Here is an 8,089-nt window from a genome sequence, read left to right as displayed (position 1 = left end):
TTTGCAAAGTAACCTCAGCCAACCAGCAGCGAATAAAAAGACTTTGTGACATTTGACTGCTGGTCAGATTTGTCTGTGTAACAATGTCAAGGGAGGACAAATGAAGTCAACTGAGATCAAAGGACTGACCTCATGATCTCAGCTGCTTAGATGGTGTCACTCAATTCCTCAAGTTTATCAAAAGCTGGATTGCTTCTTCCTATGGTTAGAAATAGTTAGGAAGATGTTTTATCTTAGCCCTCTATTCCCACAGAAACCACTGGCAGATGAATAGACTACAAAATGTCCTGATGAACGCAGTTTAGAAAAACATGGTCTACCACTGAATATTTCAGATTACATCAATCCCTTCTGGCTAGTTAAGGCTAAAATAAGAAAGAGAATATTATGGGATTTGAGAGAATTAAAAAGAACGTTAACTTTTCTGGTTTCGTTTTCTTTGAGAAGTAATCCTGTCTTGCCGTTATATAATGCTATTTCAAACAAGTTTTTCCTTCTTACAAATGTATACAGGTATTTTAATGTTTGGTTGCCAAAATGTAGCAGTATTACAAAAAAAAAACTGTGAATATTCTCCAGAAATATTCTCAGACACAAATTTTATTAATAGCTTATGTATCTTCTATTCAACACAATTTTTCCCCCCATGTAAAATGAAAGAAATGCCTATTCATATAGCAGAAGCTTCAGCAGTTGTGGAGTTATATTACAAACAGAAAATTAATAGCTGTTGACAACATTATTGTAACAAGGCATTTATGTATTTTTTAAAAATTTATAAAAATACTAATTTCTTATTATCTGCAATGCTTAGTGCTATATTTTAATGTACATGTCACATAAGTAAAATCGTGTGATAATCCTGCTGATTAACCAGCACAGGGTCTCTTAATATAACTGCGACAAATATATAATAATACAATAGCCTTATGCTGTTGCAATTCAGAATATCTCATTCAATATTCACTTAAGACAGGAGAAATTGTTTTTAAAGGGGTGGGTGGGATTTGATAACCTAAATTGTGGCCTGCCACAAAGTTGCGTAATACATTTAGATGACACAAAAGCTGTAAGTAAACAAGTACAGCATAAGCCTAATTGGTTTTGGTCGAGAAGATCTGCCAATGTGCAATTCGCGTTAAGAAGTCTGGCAAATAAATGAACGTGCGGTTATTGTAACTACCTTATCAAACGAGGTCCCAGGAGTGGAACTAGAGAAGGGAAAAGCTTCACCAGTAACACTGATAAGCTTCCTAAGTGAATGAACAATGAAATTTTGAGCAGGAGACAGCTTACCCTGATTTAGTCCAATTAAGTTCAGTAGGATTAGAGCCATCTAAGGTGTTTGAGAATTACCCTACGGATCCTCCCTGGGCTCACTTGAAAGGGTCAAGTAACGCAAGCTGTTTTAAAGACATTATCAAAACAGACATTTCCATTTCTGAAAAGTTCATCTTCTCCAAATTTCAAAAAGTCTGCCTTACCAATGCACGAAATCTTTTCAATATGTCAGATGCCAAGATCTGCTGACGAGACAAAAAAAAAAAAGCCGTATATTTTTTTTTCTACTTTAAATGATGATTTTTGCCTTTCAGAAATCAAATGGAATGTGGAGAACTTGAAAAAATATTGATTTACTGACAGTTGTTGAAAAGAACATCCAGGGTTGGAAAGGCTTTGCTTATTTCCATTGCTATTAGATGCCCTGTTTTTGTTTTTCATGAATTCAGAAGATGATCTTCAAGCATTTGAATACACATTTTCTGTTTTATTTCCTGTTAGTACAGTGCGGAGGGCCAAAGTCTGAGTTACCTCATCAAATGTTTATATCCAACTTGAAGTGTTTGCAAGGAAAAATAAACGGAGGTCTTCAGATAGGATGGAAAATAATCCCTGCCAGTGGCGGGTTTCAAATTTTTTTACTATCGGTTCTGTGGGTGTGGCTTAGTGGGCGTGACGGGGAAGGATACTGTAAAATCTCCATTCCCACCCCACTCCAGAGGAAGGATACTGTAAAATTTCCATTCCCACCCCACTCCAGAGGAAGGGTACTGTAAAATCTCCATTCCTACCCTACTCAAGGGGAACGTTGCTGCAAAAATCCCCATTTCCTCCTGATTAGCTGGGATTTGGGAGGCAGAGAATAGATAGGGACGGGGCCAGTCAGAATTTTTACTACCGGTTCTCCAAACTACTCAAAATTTCTGCTACCAGTTCTCCAGAACTGGTCAGAACCTGCTGAAACCCACCTCTGATCCCTGCCCTTCTACCATCTGATTCTGCCTTGCAAATGCCTTCTTCTCACTTCTGCATTCTGAATGTAAACCCCATGAATTTTCCTATGACCAGTCTTTAGCCTGGGACCACTCCCCCAATCATGAAACACGTAGTGCCAAACTTTCAGTCCATTTTTTGTTGTTGTTTCCAAAGGATCCTAAAAAGAAATAATAGCTGCCCAGAGGCATCCATTTGTAAGGCACCCATTCTTTTTTTTTATTATTGAAAAAGTTTTACAATATTTTTTTTTTAACAATTATCTCTCCCCCTCCCCCCTCCCCCCCTCCCCTTCCCCCTTCCCCCCTCCCCCCGGAGATTTCCCAGAGCAAAATACAGGATATAACATCAAACAAGCATATGCTAGAATACTACAAAAACTATAACCCATAATCTCTTCTCCCCTCTGATCCCTTAACTCCCCTTTCCCCTTTTCAACAAATACACAAATACAATACATTTCCTACAATCACTCATAAGCTATTTGATACTTTTTGGTGTGATACTTATTTTGAATATAATCAATCCATTTTCTCCATTCTACTATATATCGTTCTTGTGAATAATCTTTCAAGTACGCAGAAATTTTTGCCATTTCTGCTAAATTTGAAACTTTAAGTGTCCATTCTTCAATTGTAGGCAATTCTTCTTTCTTCCAATGTTGTGCCACCAAAAGTCTCGCTGCTGATATTAAGTTCAATATTAATTTAGTCTCTATTACTGTACAATCCGTAATTATACCTAATAAAAACAGTTGTGGAGTAAACTTTATCTTCTTTTTCCAGATATTCTGCATAATCCACCATATTTTAATCCAAAACGGTTTGATTATTTTACAAGTCCACCATAATCACAGTAGCATAATCACAATCACATCTCCAGCATTTAGGATGCATATTCGGATACATACATGCCAATTTTTTAGGGTCTAAATGCCATCTATAAAACATTTTGTAGAAATTTTCTCTTAAATTTGTCCTTGAGTAAATTTAACATTCCTAACCCAATTTTTTTTTAACAATTATCTCTCCCCTCCCCTCCCCTCCCTTCCCCCTCCCCCCGGAGATTTCCCAGAGCAAAATACAGGATATAACATCAAACAAGCATATGCTAGAATACTACAAAAACTATAACCCATAATCTCTTCTCCCCCATTGATCCCTTAACTCCCCTTTCCCCTTTTAAACAAATACACAAATACAATACATTTCCTATAATCACTCATAAGCTATTTGATACTTTTTGGTCTGATACTTATTTTGAATATAATCAATCCATTTTCTCCATTCTACTATATATCGTTCTTGTGAATAATCTTTCAGGTACACAGAAATTTTTGCCATTTCTGCTAAATTTGAAACTTTAAATGTCCATTCTTCAATTGTAGGCAATTCTTCTTTCTTCCAATGTTGCGCCACCAAAAGTCTCGCTGCTGATATTAAGTTCAATATTAATTTAGTCTCTATTACTGTGCAATCCGTAATTATACCTAATAAAAACAGTTGTGGAATAAACTATCTTCTTTTTCAAGATATTCTGCATAATCCACCATATTTTAATCCAAAACGGTTTGATTTTTTTACAAGTCCACCATATATGATAATAGGTAGCATCATCACAATCATATCTCCAACATTTAGGTTGCATATTCGGATACATACATGCCAGTTTTTTAGAATCTAAATGCCATCTATAAAACATTTTGTAGAAATTTTCTCTTAAATTTTGTGCTTGAGTAAATTTAACATTCCTAACCCAATTTTTTTTTTATTTGCATTTATATCCCGCCCTTCTCCAAAGACTCAGGGCGGCTTACACTATGTCAAGCAATAGTCTTCATCCATTTGTATATTATATACAAAGTCAACTTATTGCCCCCAACAATCTGGGTCCTCATTTTACCTACCTTATAAAGGATGGAAGGCTGAGTCAACCTTGGGCCTGGTGGGACTTGAACCTGAGTAATTGCAAGCAGCTGCTGTTAATAACAGACTGCATTAGTCTGTTGAGCCACCAGAGGCCCCTATGTAATTTTCTCCCATGTTTCCATCATTATAGGTTGTTGAATATTTTGTGCCCATTTTATCATACAATCCTTAACTAATTCCGTTTCTGAATCTATTTCTATCAATACATTGTATAACCTTTTAATATGCATTTGACCTTGATCTCTAATTTGTTTTACCAAATTTTCCTCAGTTAGCGCAATACCAATTTTCTGGTCAATACTCCATCTAGATTGCAATTGTCCATACTGGAACCATGTATAATTTTTCCCTTCTTGTTTCAATATATTCAAAGATTTCAATTGTAATTTACCCTTTTCTACAAGAAGCTCTTTATACGCAATCCTCTCTTGTTTTTGTTCTATATTTATATTCTCTATCGCATGTCTGGGGATTGCCCATATAGGTATCTTATTGTCTAACTCATATTGATACTTTTTCCAAACCCTTAACAAAGCATTCCTGAGAATATGACTTTTAAAAATATTATCCATTTTCTTATCATATACTAGATAAGCATGCCATCCATATAACAGACCATGACCTTCTATATTCAAAATTCTTTCTTCTGTTAAATTAAACCAATCACTAATGAATGACAAAACAACTGCTTCATAATATAATTTCAAATTAGGCATTTTTAGACCCCCTCTTTCACGTATATCCTGCATTATTTTTAGCTTTATTCTCGGTTTTTACCCATCCAAATAAAGTTGCTAATCCCTTTCTGCCACTCCCGCAAATTTACATCCTTTTTAAGTACTGGTATCATTCGAAACAAAAATAAAAACCTAGGCAAAACATTCATTTTTATTGCTGCTATTCTTCCCAGCAAAGATAATTGTAACTTCTTCCAATTCTCTAAGGCACCCATTCTTTTCTTTAAAAATACCCCCTCCCCAATAACTAGTTCCCAAATTTAGAGTCAGTCACTCCAATGATGTCATAATGTGGCACCACTGCCTAACAGCCTTCAGAATCCCCCCCTTTTTTTTTAAAAAAAAAGAGGAGGATTCCAGTTATAAGAATATTTTGTATCATTGTGTAGAAATGCCACTGTAAGCAGAGTTTCACTGAGAACCTGCAAAATCATTCAATTTCAATTCATTTCATAGATGAAGAAGCTTCTTGGATAAAAAGCGAATTCTTCAAAGAAAAAACAGAAAGTCCAGTTGCCTGTTGAAAAAGCACCTTTGGGGCAACTACAAACTGAATGACTGAGAATCTCCATAGACATTCAATTTTTAGGTTACTGTTGTTGCACTATTACCTGAGGATAAGTGCAACTGAACACAGTAGGGACTTATTCCTAAATAAACATACCTTGGATTGTTATTCTACAAAATGCTTCTTATATTCGGAAATATTGATGGATTTATTCCTCGTGGTAACTTTTTCTCTGCTAATCTTCTCCTCCCCTGAAGTTCTATTTTATTATATAGGCACCTTTCCCAATATTTATTCTATTTATTACCAATGACTTTTTCTTCAAGGAATTTATAGATGGGGATATTGTATGGTTTTTACCTCCCTATCCCAAGACCTGCAGGTGGGGAGCAGAAGGCCCAGGCAGAACATATGGAAGCCTTGCTGAAATGTATGAATCTTTCTGTAGCCATATGTCCATACTGCAATATTTTATGAAATGGGCAGTTTTGCAGCTGTGTTGCAATTTATACTCATTAACAATTGTGCTTGCATTAAATTGGCTTTTTGTTGCATTGGATTGTCTGCACAAGAAAAAATAAAGATAAAATTTTTGAAAGAGGATCTATATTGTCTTTCTTTTGCTGCTTGGTCTGTCCCCCCCCCCTCAAAAAATAATCCTAATCTTAATCCCATCTAGTTCCTTGCCATCAAAACATTCAATTGCTTTGTCTAGCATCTTGTCTTCTGGATTTAATGTGCCCCCCCCACAAATCCCTCCCCCCACAAATCCTCCCCCCCACAAAAAAACCCAAACCAAATAGTTTCATAACAAACAGATATATGGAACTATTTAGGCACTTCTGACAAGTTGAAAGTTTCAGTGAATTCCTAAATGAACAGGAAGCTCACAACTGTCCATACAATATGACAACTGCAAATCTGCAAGCATATTTACATGTTCATAAGAAAATCAGACAAGTATGCATTATGTTACTATGTGGACAAGATTTAATGATAAGCTTTATTGAATAACTGCCATACGTGTGTGTATGTGGGGGGGAATATTTCAAATATATATGAAGGTTGGTTGCAAGTGCAACTGATAGCAGTACAAGTTTACCTGAGATTAATGAAATGCTTAGTTCAACATATCCAGGGAGGACACATAGTGCCCCCTTGTGGTGTCAGAAAAGATAAATTGGTTGAAATGTGAATGTATCCCAACAAATCTTCACATTTGTTTCCTGTCAACCCAAATGATCTGCAGCAAGCACTGGATGAATGTCACAATAAAGAGACTGGATCTAAATATTAGTTTATCAGAGGCTAAAACTCTGTGTGGCTGATGGTAGAGGGTACAATCCTCCACTTACATTCAAATAACCAGTAAATGTTTCTCTGACACACAAAACCTTCAGAATACTTTTTAGTTCTGTATGATTGCTGACAGTTCTGGGTTACAAGAATCTGGATCAGGGTTTGGGTTAGAGTCAGTTTTTGCATTTCTTGGCTGCCATCTACTGGTCCTTCAGATTGGAGAGGTATATGATAATTCTAGCTTCTACGTAAGTTTTCAGAAAACTCCCACTGGACTGCAGTAGACACAGGCATACACACCTCCTCCCCAAAACAGATTGAAGCAAACTGTCTTTCTCTGAAATGCCTTCTTCCTTTTCCACTGACTGCCTTCCCTTGTGCATTAGGGAAGAAGGCAAGAACAGTTGCTAGCTAAGCCTTAGAGAAAATGTCATGTAGAGAAATAGACTTTTCCAGAGTCCAATGTTGCCACATGGGTCCAATTTGAGCAACACAGCTTAGTCAGATGCCCATTCTTTGCTCCCTATCAGTATTAGGTTTACTTTCAGAAACTGGGAAGATTGGAGACCAGGCAGTGGATACATAATGCTTTTGGTTCTGTTAAAGTGCACCATGATCTCCTTTAAGGCCATGGGCAATGTCTCCATCTGCAGCAAGGCATTAGCAATCTCCCAGATCCAGGAACCAACCATCTTCCCAGCTGCGCAAAGAGCCAGGAAAGGCAAAGATCCAGCCCACTGATGAGAAAGCACCCTCTCTATCATCAGAGTAGGCCAAAATGCATCCCAGATGACCTCACCAAACAAGGCATTACCCTAGGCTTTGCCCATGTGAAGTCACAACTCAAGTGAATCTGAGTGATTGTTATCAGTAAAAAACTAATCAGTGGCCAAGTCGGAACTAGAAGTTAGCCATCATAAAAACATCTGCTGAGCAGCAACCACTGATATATATATAAGAAAATGCTTTTTATGGAGTAGTTCTGAATCTGCGCCTGAAACTATGCTGAAATCAGATTATTTTTTACTTTTTCCAGTAATGGTCCAGACATCTTTTGTACTATTACATCTCCTAGATCCCTCAGTAAACCAAGAAACCATTCAGAATCGCCACCTTGGCATGGGATGGGACAGAACAGATTTTTCTGTCAACAAAGCGAAGAGTTTGGTGCAGTTTTAAAAGCTGTTTTGAAGTATTTCCTTTTCTGGAACTTCCTTGTCCTTACAATAATGTACTCAGCCATTTTGACAATATGTCACATAAATTTGACAAATATTAAATCATCCCCCATTTCCAATTGAGTATATTTATTAAAGAACCAAGGAAGAAGTCAGATGCTTTAA

This window comes from Ahaetulla prasina, chromosome 6 (genome assembly GCF_028640845.1).
Source record: "Ahaetulla prasina isolate Xishuangbanna chromosome 6, ASM2864084v1, whole genome shotgun sequence".
Taxonomy (NCBI): domain Eukaryota; kingdom Metazoa; phylum Chordata; class Lepidosauria; order Squamata; family Colubridae; genus Ahaetulla; species Ahaetulla prasina.
This window is presented reverse-complemented; position numbering follows the sequence as displayed.